The 16,858-nt window shown below is 43.6% G+C and overlaps 1 protein-coding gene across 1 annotated transcript in view; it reads left to right on the top strand.

Moving 5' to 3' along the window:
• The first annotated feature begins 16,455 nt into the window (after nucleotides 1–16,455).
• LOC121536864 (motile sperm domain-containing protein 2) overlaps nucleotides 16,456–16,858 on the top strand; it is a 28,931-nt gene continuing 28,528 nt past the window's right edge. Inside the window, exon 1 of the mRNA XM_041844470.2 lies at nucleotides 16,456–16,514. The gene's annotated coding sequence lies outside the window, so the exon portion shown is untranslated. The remainder of the gene's footprint in view (nucleotides 16,515–16,858) is intronic.

Raw genomic sequence — 16,858 nt, forward strand, 5'->3', positions numbered from 1 at the left:
GTGTTGGTTTTTTGAGAAGGGGTGCAACTCTCGCTCTCTTGAAGACGGAAGGGACACAAGTCGCAAGATTTTATCTGGAGTTAGAGGGGAGAAAGAAGTCAAAGCATAGGGTAGGGCAGTGTGAGCAGGACCAGAAGTGTCATTTGACTTAACAAACGAGGATCGGATGTCGTCAATCTTTTCAAAATGGTTGATGAAGTCATCCACAGAGAGGGAGGAGGGGGGGAGGGGGAGGAGGATTCAGCAGGGAGGAGAAGGTGGCAAAGAGCTTCCTAGGGTTAGAGGCAGATGCTTGGAATTTAGAGTGGTAGAAAGTGGCTTTAGCAGCAGAAACAGATGAAGAAAATGTAGAGAGGAGGGAGTGAAAAGATGTCAGGTCCGCAGGGAGTCTAGTTTTCCTCCATTTCCGTTCGGCTGCCCGGAGCCCTGTTCTGTGAGCTCGCAATGAGTCATCAAGCCACGGAGCAGGAGGGGAGGACCGAGCCGGCCGGGAGGATAGGGGACATAGAGAGTCAAAGGATGCAGAAAGGAAGGAGAGGAGGGTTGAGGAGGCAGAATCAGGAGATTGGAGGGAGAAGGATTGAGCAGAGGGAAGAGATGATAGGATGGAAGAGGAGAGAGTAGCGGGAGAGAGAGAGCGAAGGTTGCGACGGCGCATTACCATCTGAGTAGGGGCAGAGTGAGTAGTGTTGGAGGAGAGCGAGAGAGAAAAGGATACAAAGTAGTGGTTGGAGACATGGAGGGGAGTTGCAGTGAGATTAGTAGAAGAACAGCATCTAGTAAAGATGAGGTCAAGCGTATTTCCTGCCTTGTGAGTAGGGGGGGACGGTGAGAGGGTGAGGTCAAAAGAGGAGAGGAGTGGAAAGAAGGAGGCAGAGAGAAATGAGTCAAAGGTAGACGTAGGGAGGTTGAAGTCACCCAGAACTGTGAGAGGTGAGCCATCCTCAGGAAAGGAATGTATCAAGGCATCAAGCTCATTGATGAACTCTCCAAGGGAACCTGGAGGGCGATAAATGACAAGGATGTTAAGCTTGAATGGGCTAGTGACTGTGACAGCATGGAATTCAAATGAGGAGATAGACAGATGGGTCAGGGGAAAAAGAGAGATTGTCCACTTGGGAGAGATGAGGATTCCTGTGCCACCACCCCGCTGACCAGATTCTCTCGGGGTATGCGAGAACACATGGTCAGACGAGGAGAGAGCAGTAGGAGTAGCAGTGTTTTCAGTGGTAATCCATGTTTCTGTCAGCGCCAAGAAGTCGAGGGACTGGAGGGTAGCATATGCTGAGATGAACTCTGCCTTGTTGGCAGCAGAATGGCAGTTCCAGAGGCTGCCTGAGACCTGGAACTCCACGTGGGTGGTGCGTGCAGGGACCACCAGGTTAGAGAGGCAGCAGCCACACGGTGTGAGGCGTTTGTATAGCCTGTGCGGAGAGGAGAGAACAGGGATAGGCAGAGGCATAGTTGACAGGCTACAGAAAATGGCTACAATAATGCAAAGGAGATCGGAATGAAATGAACTAAACATCTGGGAAAGGAGAGAGCGGGGCCTCCTTCACTTACGTTTCACTGAAACACCCAAATATAACTCTCCCAACTTCCACCTCAGAAACTATAATTGTTGTAAACTACAGCGGTTCAATGTTTTCTAGGAATAGACTAACTTAGTTTATTCAGCTAGCTAACTTGGTACAGTATTCTTCCATGAAAATCGTCCAGGGCACCTAGTCATATGACGCCACAGCCAACTAGCATGCCGGACTCCAACAACACGGTTTAGCACCAATACTCGGCCACAACAAACCACCAGTGTGTCAACACGCCAAGCAGATCATTCGTGTCCGTGTCTAACGTTGTGGGTTAGTCCCGACAGCTTGAGCGAGTCCATCGTCAACTTATTCAGCCAGTTAGTTAGCTAGAATAGTTAGCATACTAGCTAGCCATTGCTTTCAGGCAAAGAAGAAACCCCTCCTCCCACGCCACGAATGCACAGAGAGAGCCAAGCTAATGTTAACTTGTCACCCATGTCCCGAATTCCCTTGAACGACTCTGGCTACCAGTATGTAAAAACAAAACACAAATGTAGGTTATAACTTACCCCTAGCAGCTACTGTTAGCTAGCCAAGTGCAAAGCTAGCCACTGAATTGACTCAGCCAGTTCGCGTCTGTTCGCTAGGTCGTTCCAGCCATTGTTTAGTAGCTATCCAGGTAGCAACAAGCTAGCTAAATTTCAAGCACAGTAGCCACTTACTACCTAACGTTAACGCTTCAGACAATGAGGTTAGAAAAACAGCTGAATGGTAGGCATTATTGTATGTATTTATTGTAGGCAGCCAGCTGGCGTAATTACAGGTACTCTCAGGCTTGAAACAACTATCCACAGTTGCAAATAGTTACCAGTAGCTACCCGCCAGCCAGTCCAGGTAGTGGGTTAGCTAGCTTCGTGCTTCACCGGGCTCAGTCGAATACAATAATAACCTACAATAATTACATACAACAACCCACGATAACTACCTACAATACCTAACTACAATCTAAATACATAGTTTAAGCTTTACTCGACAAAGCCCAAACTATGTATATAAGCCATATAAGCCAAGCTTACCTCCCGCCAGAGAGAGACACAACCTCACCCGACGACGACCTTGATCAACACACTTACCCCACTCTGTTCCATCTCATATTGCTCAAATAAACAGCAAACCTGGTTTCAAAAAACAGATAAAGCAACACCTCACGGCACAACGCCTCTCCCCTATTTGATCTAGACAGTTTGTGTGTACAGTACCAGTCAAAAGTTTGGACACACCTACTCATTCAAGGGTTTTTCTTAATTTTTTACTATTTTCTACATTGTGAAGACATCAAAACTATGAAATAACATGTAGTAACCAAAAAAGTGTTAAAAAAATCAAAATATATTTTATATTTGAGATTCTTCAAAGTAGCCACACTTTGCCTTGATGACAGCTTTGCACACTCTTGGCATTCTCTCAACCAGCTTCACCTGGAATGCTTTTCCAACAGTCTTGAAGGAGTTCCCACATATGCTGAGCACTTGTTGGCTGCTTTTCCTTCACTCTGCCGTCCGACTCATCCCAAACCATCTCAATTGGGTTGAGGTCGGGGGATTGTGGAGGCCAGGTCATCTGATGCAGCACTCCATCGCTCTCCTTCTTGGTAAAATAGCCCTTACACAGCCTGGAGGTGTGTTGGGTCATTGTCCTGTTGAAAAACAAATGATAGTCCCACTAAGCCCAAACCAGATGTGATGGCGTATCGCTGCAGAATGCTGTGGTAGCCATGCTGGTTAAGTGTGCCTTGAATTCTAAATAAATCACTGACAGTGTCCCCAGCAAAGCACCCCCACACCATAACACCTCCTCCTCCATGCTTTACGGTGGGAACTATACATGCAGAGATCATCCGTTCACCCACACCGCATCTCACAAAGACACGCCGGTTGGAATCAAAAATCTCCAATTTGGACCGAATTTCCACCGGTCTAATGTCCATTGCTCGTGTTTCTTGGCCCAAGCAGGTCTTTTCTTCTTATTGGTGTCCTTTGGTAGGGGTTTCTTTGCAGCAATTCGACCATGAAGGCCTGATTCACACAGTCCCCTCTGAACAGTTGATGTTGAGATGCATTTATTTGGGCTGCAATATCTGAGGCTGGTAACTCTACTGAACTTATCCTCTGCAGCAGAGGTAACTCTGGGTCTTCCATTCCTGTGGCGGTCCTTATGAGAGCCAATTTCATCATAGCGCTTGAAGGTTTTTGCGACTGCACTTGAAGAAACTTTCAAAGTTCTTGAAATTTTCCGTATTGACTGACCTTGTCTTAAAGTAATGATGGACTGTTGTTTCTCTTTGCTTATTTGAGCTGTTCTTGCCATAATATGGACTTGGTCTTTTACCAAATAGGTCCATCTTCTTCTGTATACCCCACCCCCCTACCTTGTCACAACACAACTGATTGGCTCAAACACATTAATAAGGAAATAAATTCCACAAATTAACTTTTAAGAAGGCACACCTGTTAATTGAAATGCATTCCAGGTGACTAACTCATGAAGCTGGATGAGAGAATGCCAAGAGTGTGCAAAGCTGTCATCAAGGCAAAGGGTGGCTATTTGAAGAATCTCAAATATAAAATATATTTTGATTTGTTTAACACTTTTTTGGTTACTACATGATTCCATATGTGTTAATTCATAGTTTCAATGTCTTCACTATTATTCTACAATGTAAAACATAGTACAAAATTATGAAAAACCCTTGAATGAGTAGGTGTGTCCAAACTTTTGACTGGTAGTGTATGTATTGGTATTGATATGTCGGCTACGTGTGCCTTTTTAAAAATTGTATTTTTTATTGATGTAGTTCTGTCCTTGAGCTGTTCTTGTCTATTAATGTTCTGTATTATGTCATGTTTCATGTTTTGTGTGGACCCCAGGAAGAGTAGCTGCTGCTTTTGCAACAGCTAATGGAGATCCTAATAAAATACCAAAACAAGACATTTAAAGCCCCTAAGGTCCCCCCTAATGGTTTAGCTATTATGACCTCTCTATGGAAAGATGAGAGTCTCACGAACACGATGGTGTTCTCCATTCTGTAACGGTGATATTTCCGTTTTTTAATTTTTAATGCACTGTATCTCTCAGATATAGGACAGACACTTCAGAACAACTTTTGGGGGGACTATCTGTTGTTCCATGCGTTTGTATGGGCTAATAGCAGTAAGGCCAAAAGTAATTTTTCATCAAATAATTTGTTTATATATTTTTTTGATACTTCAAGGGGTCTTAAAATTCTAAATCAAATAGCTAAAATGGTCCTTGGTATGACCTTGTTAAAACAATTCCATATTGCTTAGTAGAATGCCCCTCCCCCAGCTTAGACAGGAGTTATGGGTAAAAAAAATACTTACTAGTCGCCAAAGTGATGTAGTGTATGTGACAGAATATTGCATAAAACTGCAGGTGATAGTGTTTCACATAAGGATTATAAATTTATCCATAATGTTAATACTCTACAAATAATACCAATTTACATCACTGTTCATTATTGGTCTAAAAGGCAGTTTTATAGAAACGTGCAATAAAGCTTAATAGTGACAGCTTATGAAAAGAAAATTATTTTTTGCATAAAGAGTAAAAATAGACAGCATCTTAAATGTCTCAGAGAGGAAAAACGACTTCCAATCATTCATTAGGCTTCAAGACGTTCTGGGAAGGAAAAACAAGAAATTACAGGGTTTCCATAGCAACCGCACAGAAATGGAAAGGCCAGCATGTGGGGATTGATTACATTTGGAAACTGGTGGATAATTTTGTTCACAGAATATATTGTTGGTCTTTCTCTTCTTTAACAACTTAAAATATTAACATATTAAGAAATGAAAACTGTTTTACGTTATTCCAGTGATTAAACCAGCCTTATATAGATGACCATAACAAATATATTATCATTATCATCCAACTCAAACCAATGTTTACCCATTATCCTGCCTGGAACTGCAAAACAGCCTGCCAAGTCTACACTAACTAACTAAAAAACCACCCAATGTCAATTAAATTCCCACCTTTAGAGGTTGAACACAAACTTAAAGTGCTACTAGATGGGAACTTGTGTGGGGTCCTGCTGTTATTACTGATGTTAGTGTGTGGGGCTCGTCTGGTACTATTGATCTCAGCTCCTTTGTCATGGCTCAACGTAGCTTGTCTATAATCAATGAGACTGAACTGTCTGTGCATGCTTCAATCCCTCTCGAGGCCTGCCAAGACTGGTTTCCCTGCTGTCTTGGGAATAGTTTTTCAAAGCACAATCATTCTATCATTCTAGATCTCTAGTCCAAAGTGCATAAATAAATATCCCTTTACAATCTCTGAGTTTTACTGCTCAGAGATATGGTTACTAACGAGAGCTGATAAACACTGTTTACGCTCCTGATGGGACAATTATAGGAATTATAGGAATTAGACAGAGCAACCTCACACTTTCTGACTTTATCTGGAAAGTTCCACTAGTCAGAAGCCCAAGAAGTCAAATCAGAAACTAAAAATAATGTGGTAAAAAAAAGAAGCCTTTCGTGAACTAACATTTGCACTTGATTCTTTTCCCTATTACTAGCTCGGACTTTGCTGATAGCTACTTTATTGAGGAAACGTACTTACTATGACTGTTATATGTGGTTGTCCCACCTAGCTGTTTTAAGATTAATGCACTAACTGTAAGTCTCTCTGGATACGAGCGTCTGCTGAATTACTTAAATGTAAATATTAGAATGTGATAAGGAAGGAACGCAAAAAAAAACAAAAAACATTGTAAAGTGGTTATCCCACTGGCTATAAGGTGAATGCACCAATTTGTAAGTCGCTCTGGATAAGAGCGTCTGCTAAATGACGTAAATGTAAATGTAAATGTAACGCAGATTCCTTACAGATTTACGTCTGAGGACTACTTTAAAGAAGCTGTGATGGTTCCATTCAAATACGTTACTGGGAATCTGAGTGGTGCAGTGGTCTAAGGGACTGCATCTCAGTGCTTGAGGCGTCACTACAGACCCCCTGGTTCGATTCCAGGCTTTATCACAACTGGCCGTGATTGGGAGTCCCATAGGGCGGCGCACAATTGGCCCAGCGTTGTCCGGGTTTGGCCGGTGTAAGCCGTCATTGTAAATAAGAATTTGTTCTTAACTGACTTGCCTAGTTAAATTAAAATAAAAATAGCTTTTAAGATATGTTTTTAATTATCTGCATAGGAAATGTTGAATTTGAAATACTACAAGTCTGCCACTGGGAATTGTGGTCAATAAACACAGGGCGAGACTATTTCTGTCGACTACGAGTCGAGGTATAGCCAAAATAAATCTAGGTAGAGTTGCGGCTATTGTGATCAATAAGCCTATGTACAGTTGAAGTCGGAAGTTTACATACACCTTAGCCAAATACATTTAAAACTCACTCTTTCAACATTTCTGATATTTAATCATAGTAAAAGTTCCCTGTCTTAGGTCAGTTAGGATCACCACTTTATTTTAAGAATGTGAAATGTCAGAAGGATGAACCAGACTTGTGGAGGTCTACAAAAAAAATCTGAGGTCTTGGCTGATTTCTTTTGATTTTCCCATGATGTCAAGCAAAGAGGCACTGAGTTTGAAGGTAGGCCTTGAAATACATCCACAGGTACACCTCCAATTGTCTCAACTGATGTCAATTCGCCTATCAGAAGCTTCTAAAGCCAATTTTCCAAGCTGTTTAAAGGCACAGTCAACTTAGTGTATGTAAACTTCTGACCCACTGGAATTGTGATACACTGAATTAGAAGTGAAATAATCTGTCTGTAAACAATTGTTGGAAAAATGACTTGTGTCATGCACAAAGTAGATGTCCTAACTGACTTGCCAAAACTATAGTTTGTTAACAAGAAATTAGTGGAGTGGTTGAAAAACGAGTTTTAATGACTCCAACCTAAGTGTATGTAAACTTCCGACTTCAACTGTATTTTCACATACATTGAACTGACATGCCATTGTTTCCCCTCAGATTTTGTTCAGCAGTGGTGTCAAGGGTAGAGTGCATTGCTACTAGTGTTGCAATGACATGCTAGATGTTCCCACAGAATTCCAAACATTGAGCCAATGACTATTCTTTTAAAAGCGCGTCTCGGCAGAAATATACACTACCAGTCAAAAGTTTGGACACACCTACTCATTCAAGGGTTTTTATATTTTTTATATTGTAGAATAATCATCAAAACTATGAAATAACACATATGGAATCATGTAGTAACCCAAAAAGTGTTAAACAAACCAAAATATATTTTGTATTTGAGATTCTTCAAATAGCCAACCTTTGCCTTGATGACAGCTTTGCACACTCTTGGCATTCTCTCAACCAGCTTCATAAGGTAGTCACCTGGAATGCATTTCAAGTAACAGGTGTGCCTTCTTAAAAGTTAATTTGTTTAATTTCTTTCCTTCTGAATGCGTTTAAGCCAATCAGTTGTGTTGTGACAAGGTAGGGGGGTATACAGAAGACAGCCCTATTTGGTAAAATGCCAAGTCCATATTATGGCAAGAACAGCACAAATAAGCAAAGAGAAATGACAGTCCATCATTACTTTAAGACATGAAGGTCAGTCAATATGGACAATTTCAAGAACTTTGAAAGTTTCTTCAAGTGCAGTCACAAAAACCATCAAGCGCTATGATGAAACTGGCTCTCATGTGGACCGCCACAGGAATGGAAGACCCAGAGTTACCTTTGATGTAGAGGATAAGTTCATTAGAGATACCAGCCTCAGAAATTGCAGCCCAAATAAGTGCTTCACAGAGTTCAAGTCACAGACGCATCTCAACATCAACTGTTCAGAGGGGACTGTTTGAATCAGGCCTTCATGGTCGAATTGCTGAAAAGAAACCACTACTAAAGGACACCAATAAGAAGAGGAGACCTGCTTGGGCCAAGAAACACGAGCAATGGACTTTAGAGACCGGTGGATATTTGTCCTTTGGTCTGGAGTCCAAATTTGAGATTTTTGGTTCCAACCGTCGTGTCTTTGTGAGACGCGGTGTGGGTGAACAGATGATCTCCGCATGTGTAGTTCCCACCGTAAAGCATGGATGTGTTATGGTGTGGGGGTGCTTTGCTGGTGACACTGTCTGTGATTTATTTAGAATTCAATGTGTTAGTTCATAGTTTTGATGTCTTCACTATTATTCTACAATGTAGAAAATAGTAAAAATAAAGAATAACCCTTGAATGAGTAGGTGTGCCAAAACTTTTGACTGGTAATGTATATACAAAAATATATATACAAAAATTATATATTTCGGAAACACTGCATAGTCCTGCAGTGAGAGTAACCTCTGACCTTAGTCAATAGCTATAGCAAGCAGACCAGGGGCAGAGCGATCAAGGTTGACATGGAAGACCTCCTGTCACTCAGCATCAACATAAACAATGACTCCTCTCCTCTTCACCAACATCACTCATTATTTTTTGTGTCAACATTACCGCAATGATGCCTTTGGAAACAGTCAATCAAGTATCTGGGGCTTGTTTGTCCCTTAAAGACATGCTCTGGAACATTGGCGACTAATAAGTATTTTTTTAACTTCCCGCTTTGGGCTGGATGTGTCAATGTGTAGTTCATGCATAATCTAAGGGCAGAATTACAGTCTTACCTCAATTAGCCATGAAATCCCTAGTTTGAAAGCAAAAAATTTTTTTGGGAAGCTCTGCTGTGCCATTTTCCCTAAATGTTCCCCCACGTGGGCCAGTCCCCTAGTAATTTGAGTTCAACCAATGAGCTTCAGCCCCTCGCCATATGAGTGACAGATAGCAAGATGCACATGATGCACTCACAGTAGAGCGAGAGCAATGATGTGATACTCGTGACGTAGTACACAATTTTCAGGGACCACTTTTGGCTCATAAGCGCTCATTTCAGAACTACTGGCTAAAAAGTATACAAAAGTACCGAAGAATCCCTTTAATAGACTATTAAATGATGATTAATGTAACAGTAACATAAGGATTCCAATAAACTGTACAAGATGGAAACTAGGCTACAATGTCCGTCTTTGTCTTGTCAACAGATTTAATCTTGAATGACTGGCCAATTGCCTTCATGTCTTAATAATAAACTACATAAACTATTTTGACTCTGGAAAAGAAAGATGCAATCCTGCAAGCTTCATGTCTGGTCCTCTTCTGCAATGGTGCTTGATGACATCCTCTGTCAGGAACCACATTCTTCATTGTAATGAAAGCACTTATGCAGATGGAAGACAGCAGGAGCCCTGCAGTCATCCTTCTCAAACTTAATGAAAGTTAGCATGCAATAATGGGATGACAAAACAAATCCCCATACATTCTCCTCAGCCTGCCAGGCAGTGAGGTTTGAAGAAGCCTCCAGGCAGAAAACCATCCCAAGCTGATACCATAACAAATGGAGCAGGTGCCAAAGTGCAGGCTCTGTATACCTGACCACAGAGGGAAACCTGAAACCTGTGTGTGTGTGTGTGTGTGTGTGTGTTTAACTATTCTTGTGGGGACCAGAAGTCTACTAAATGATGTAAATGTAAGATAGTAAACAAACAAAAGTTGGACCAACTGGTGACATTTTCTTAGTCCCTACAAGGTCAAATGCTATTTTTAGGGGGTTTAGGGTTAAGGTTAGAATTACATTAAGGGCTAGGGTTAGTTTTAGGGTTAGGGGTTAGGTTTAGGGTTAGGTTTTTGGGTTAAGGTTAGGGTTAGGGTTATGGAAAATAGGATTTTGAATGGGACTGAATTGTGTGTCCCCACAAGGTTAGCTGTGTGTTTGTGTGTGAGAGAGGGAGAGGCCAAAGGTGAAGGTTCTAAACTAGCTAGAGTGAAAGTGAGAGTAAAATAGTGTGAGTGTTGTGAAATTGACAGACAGAGGAGCAAAACACAATGGCAGGTATCACCAGAGGACACAATTCTCAGAAAACAGGTTTAAAGCTGAATCGTTGTTAAGTATTTTGTAAATAACAGACACCTTTAGTCAGAACTAACTGATCTAACAGCTTGGGATGATGACTCATAAGAGGGCTGCTGTTAGAAAAACCCCATTGATGTTCCCTTAGAGGAAGGACACTTATAATAGTAACTGTACTACATGTGGTCATTACGAGACAGCATCCAAGATGGCTTCATTTTATAGCATGTTACAGAGAACATAACTGAACCATACAGGGCAGAAGTGCCAGTAAAAGGTTTTGCAGCCAAATCCAGCTATCAACCAGGGAGGGAGATGCAGAGCTTTGCCATCCAGTTACCTCCTAAAGTTTCATTCTGAACACACACCGTGTTTCCCACTTCAGATCAGAATAAGAAGCCTGTCTCTCCCAGTGGGCAGCGCACAGCAGCACACATTAAAGAGAGTGTTTCACAGGCTGCCGGTCTAAGGGGAGAAGAGTGGGAGAGAGGAGTAGCGATCACACAGAGATGAGAGGTGTGAAGAGCAGGAGGTGGTCCAAGGGAGACGCATTCGCACATGCTCATATATCTGAGGAGCTATAGATACAGGCAGGTTTACAGTAACAGATATGTAAACATACCAATTACAGTAGCCTACACGGTGAACTGTATCGATCTCTGGTTTGAAACTTCTCATTACCAATGCATAAGGTAGAACTCAGTTCAAAATGGCATAAGAGAGGCATCATCTGGACTGAATCTCAACATTTCATTGAATAATGGGCACTTACAGAATATTAGAAACTGAACGAACGTAACCATACAATCCAGTGGTACTCATGAAAGCATAGAAATAAAAGGAACTACTATACATGTCAATGCAGCGCAGAGCTGAATGAGCGTCTGTGTCTCTAGGAGGGCGGCTACATTTCCCTCCAGCTATACCTGGGCCAGGCTCTGGGTCAGCCTGCGATAGCGTTCCACACCCACCAGGGGGCTCAACCTCCTCCTCCTCCTCCTCCTCCTCTCCCTGTTCCTCTGCCACTCCTCCCTGCACCTCTCCCTGTTCCTCTGCCACTCCTCCCTGCACCTCTCCCTGTTCCTCTGCCACTCCTCCCTGCACCTCTCCCTGTCCCTCTGCCACTCCTCCCTGTACCTCTCCCAGTTCCTCTGCCACTCCTCCCTGCTCCTCTCCCTGTTCCTCTGCCACTCCTCCTTGCACCTCTCCCTGTTCCTCTGCCACTCCTCCCTGCACCTCTCCCTGTTCCTCTGCCACTCCTCCCTGTTCCTCTGCCACTCCTCCCTGCTCCTCTCCCTGTTCCTCTGCCACTCCTCCCTGTTCCTCTGCCACTCCTCCCTATTCCTCTGCCACTCCTCCCTGTTCCTCTCCCTGTACCTCTGCCACTCCTCCCTGCTCCTCTCCCTGTTCCTCTGCCACTCCTCCCTGCTCCTCTCCCTGTTCCTCTGCCACTCCTCCCTGCTCCTCTCCCTGTTCCTCTGCCACTCCTCCCTGCTCCTCTCCCTGTTCCTCTGCCACTCCTCCCTGCACCTCTCGCTGTTCCTCTGCCACTCCTCCCTGCACCTCTTGAGTCCCTATGCAGAGCCTGGATCAGGGGGCTCGATGTTTCTCATTCCGCTACTCTTCCTCCTCTCCTTCTCAGTCTCCCCCTCGCCAAGGAGCAGAGACGATCTTCGTACTGGGTGACTTCAAGTGGGGCGGTCGGGGAGCCAGAAGATCCCTGTCGGTGGACGTAATGGAGCATGACAGCGCATTTGACACTGCCAGAGGTCAGCAGAGGGGTCAGGTCAGTCACAGCGGTCACTGCCAGTCTGTGTCTGTCTGTGTCACAGGCTCCACTGGCACCGTCTCGCCTGCTCCTCTTGGCCGCAGGCTCTGGGTGAGAGCAGGGAGATGGGGTCTTGGTGTGGGGGGGGGCTGGGTGTGGGGAACCAGGACGCTTGGCTGTGGGTCTGGATGACCGTGGGCGCCTGGCACTGGCCTGCCTATGTCAGGATGGATAAAGTCACACTCTCCGCTGAGCTGGAACAAAAATATATAACACGTCAGGAACAATCACTTGGACACGGTAGGCTGCTGCACAGGGAATCAATTACATTTAGCATTCATGAAGTGAGTGAGCTAGTGAGTGCCAGCAGCATACCACCCTGCATCCGACTGCTGGCTTGCCTCTGAAACTAAGCAGGGTTGGTCCTGTTCAGTCCCTGGATGGGAGACCAGATGCTGCTGGAAGTGGAGTGGGAGGGCCAGTAGGAGGCACTCTTTCCTTTGGTCTAAAAATATATATATCCCAATGCCCCAGGGTAGTGATTGGGGACATTGCCCTGTGTAGGGTGCCGTCTTTTGGATGGGATGTTAAACGGGTGTCCTGACACAGTGGTCACTAAAGATCCCATGGCACTTATCGTAAGAGTAGGGGTGCTAACCCCGGTGTCCTGGCTAAATTCCCAATCTGGCCCTCATACCATCATGGCCACCTAATCATCCCCAGCTTTAAATTGGCTCATTCATCCCCTGTAACTATTCCCCAGGTCGTTGCTATAAATGAGAATGTGTTCTCAGTCAACTTAAGGGATAAATGAGTAAATTAAAGAACAAACAGATGAGTCTGGAGAGCCTATGTGCTACTTGAGCTGTACCAGTGTGCTGTTAACCTGCAGCAGCACTGAGGGCCCCCAAGCAATTCCATCATAAAGATGATACTCTCAAGACATGTGCCCAAGTTAAACCAGGTGGAGCAACTTGGACTCTTGATTGGTCTGCGCTTCCACAGAATCAGCTCCGAGAGCTATTGGAGAGTGTGTTGCCATGGTGACCAGACAGGCATGTGGCTGCTGTGGAGTAATTTCTCAGAAAGTCTGGAGTTATCGCCTGAGAGAGACTGCCGCTTAACAGTAGCTCTTCTATGCTGTGGAAGGTGAGACATTATTGACGTCTTGCTTTGAGTGCACTTCACAGGGATAAACAGCGTTTGATGTTAGGTTTGTTTGCTATATATCCTCATCAATGCAATGATCAAAGTTGTGATATTGAGACAAATGTCCAGAGGGGAAACATTCTCCTTCAGGTGTGATTTAAGTGAGTGGTTTTTAAGATTAATATTCTGGTAATTTTTTCTGGCTTTTGATTTGGGGAATTGCTCTCGTTGGTAGATAAAGAAATCTGGTCAGACACCAGCTGTGGGATCTAACAGCTGGTAAGTGGCACTCACCAGGCAGGAACCATGGTTGACTGAACCCCATTAACACATACAATCATTATATTAACACTGCCGCTATCATTACCATAGACATGCCCTCAGCTCCATAACATTAACAAGATATAATGAAGATTTGAAGCGTCACAATTCAATATTAACACGTGATGTTCAATGACGCGTAACTGAGGAAAATAAGACATTTGGGATGCAATGTTCATAGGGCTCACAAACAAGCTCACCTGAAAGTGAAAATATCCATGATATAATAGAGATAAGTATTTTTACATGGTTCTCTCTGTGGTTAGTTTCACATCCACAATCAAGCGGTCTTCAATGACGCGGTGGCAAAGCTTGTCCACTAGAGGTGGTGGCAACACTGGTTTGAATATCTTAAAGCACGATCAGGCCTTAATGGCCATGTACTCTTATAATCTCCACCCGGCACAGCCAGAAGTGGACTGGCCACCCCTCAGATCCTGGTTCCTCTCTAGGTTTCTTCCTAGGTTCCTGCCTTTCTAGGGAGTTTTTCCTAGGCACCGTGCATCTACATCTGCATTGCTTGCTGTTTGGGGTTTTGGCTGGGTTTCTGTATAAGCACTTTGCGACATCTGCTGATGTAAAAAGGGCTTTATAAATACATTTGATTGATTGATTGTATAACCTGCATCTTCTAATCCGTGGCCTCGTCCTCTGACTTGTCGTCCTCCTCCCATAGAGACACAAGTCCTTCCTGTTAGAGAGGATCAGAGACTACCATCAACACCAATATGATAACAGTTACTTACATCTAAATGGCATATATTGAATGGTATGAAAGATCATGATAATGTAAGAAAGATAAGCGTGACTAGGCCATTGACAATCACCTGCTCTGTCTGGGTAAGAACGTGTTCTCTTCCTGAGACCACATCTGTGAGGGCTTGGACTGACTGGCGTAGAACCCTCTCCTTCACATCTCTGAAGATCCTGGTGCGAGGTCAAGCCAATCTATAGATACACAACAGAGGGGGAAATATCAACAACAACATGTTTGATAAACTGGAATATCGTTGCATCTGGACAATAGACTCCAAACATGACAACTGTTTAATCATTTACACGTTGTTCTCATTAGTACCCAAATACACAACTATAGAATAACAGCTGTGATGTTGTTCTCTTTAATGTAACAATATACCGGAAGTCTGGCCTGTAGAGCTTCAATAGTTAAGAGGTAGTTCTCCTGAGCTGTATCAGATGTGTTCCGTCCTTCACTGCTCTCCTGTCCATGCTGAAACATACAACAATCTTCACACATCAGAACTGGATTATAAGTGGGGTGTTATAAGACTGGTAAAGAAGAACAAAATAGTACAGCGTCTCACAGAATAGGTTGTCCCGCAGAGATCTGTGATGAGGTATTGATCAACTGGACCCACAGGAGGGCTCTGGCTTCCAAAGACCAGCAGCATCTGATCTGTTCCACAGCCCACAAAGTAATCCACATTGATGGAGCTCACACCTGACCAGCATGATGCTACCTGAGGGAGACAGAGCAGGGCCATGAGAATTATACAGTTTTACACAGTAAGCAATGTGCATGATGATCACACAAAATAGCATTCCAATACCTGAAAAGTACCTTTCCATACTGCATAGACATGTCCATGGTTGAAAGAGATGGCAAACAGACATCCATTCCGTCCAGTGTTGACCATTTGAATGTGTTGAGGTTCTTCAAAAGGGAACCCGGCATACCTCTCTGGGAATGCCATTCTCAAACTACATCAATTGCTTTTTACTGGTCGCTGCCACCAGTTGATTTCGACACACTGTTCAGTGAGATCACAAATACACACTGTGTGATGGAACTATAGGCATGAGGTAAGATCAGAGTGCTGTTAAATACTTGTCCGTCCTCTACAAAATACCCCAGGGTTTTGCTCCCCCCTGGAGAGTCCAACTGATCATTCAGGAATTCTTTGGATAGTGTTTGGGAACCTAGTATGAATATTTTCCTTTTGTTGAGGGGATCCTCACCAATAAAGTTCAGAGAGAGCTTGATAGGCATTTGACTAACTTCACCTGCTTACAGGGAAATGTAAAAGACAACACCTTCATGGCTCCATATAACAGTAGGGCCCTGCAAGACAGTAACATTGTCTTTCATCTGGTATGGTAGTTTAAACTCCATATGTGTCTCTAATCTATTTGACCTGCTCAGAGTGAGAAGCCAGTAAAATACATGGTGAAGTGACCGTTTCCCACATGTAGGGCAAAGGTGCATGCCACTATATCAACATCTGATTAACTCTTTCTGTTGATAACAGCCATATTACCACCATCCCCCCTTGTAATATCCCCCCTTGAGAAAGGGGGGATGTGGTCCTCTGTAGCTCAGCTGGTAGAGCACGGCGCTTGTAACGCCAAGGTAGTGGGTTCGATCCCCGGGACCACCAATACACAAAAATGTATGCTTTGGATAAAAGCGTCTGCTAAATGGCATATTATTATTATTATTATTAGAAAGTGCAGCCATCCCGTTGAAATGTCAGTCTGCTGAAGGCCAGTTCTGATCCTCTTCGACTTTCGCCATCTCTGGGAATGGAGCGTTTGCACTGAAATGTGAGAATGTCACCACGGAAGGAAAGTAATTTCATGTGTCGGCTGGGACTGACTTGTGTCATTGTGGTACTATTACCGCGTTCAAGTGCTAGTCAGAACTAGGACAATCGGAAATGTTCGACTTGCTAATGGTTAGTAGTTACACACGTGCCGCGTTCAACCAATTAGCAAGTCGGACATTTCCGGGTTTCCTAGTTCCGAGTAGCACGTGGACCGTGGCTGAACGGCTCAGCTGCTGACGGTAACTAACGTTAGCCAACTAGCTAGCGAATTTATTAACTTGCACTAAGCCCGAACAAACATGTAGTTAGGTAACTAGATACGTGATTTAGCTATAAAAAATTAGAACAGATGATGTTTACCCACACAGAGTGATTGGGCAACAGTTTGTCCAATACTTAGCTATCAAACATAACTGCTCAAAAGTGAAAACAACACGCCAGCAGGCTGGGTGCGCTCGATTCATGTCGCCAGTGTGGAAGACGTGAAGTTATTTTGATGGGCAACACTCAAAATGGGTCATATACGTTTAAATGGTTATAAAGCTATAAATATATAACCGTATAACTTTTTATAATATTATAA

This window comes from Coregonus clupeaformis, chromosome 23 (genome assembly GCF_020615455.1).
Source record: "Coregonus clupeaformis isolate EN_2021a chromosome 23, ASM2061545v1, whole genome shotgun sequence".
Taxonomy (NCBI): Eukaryota; Metazoa; Chordata; class Actinopteri; order Salmoniformes; family Salmonidae; genus Coregonus; species Coregonus clupeaformis.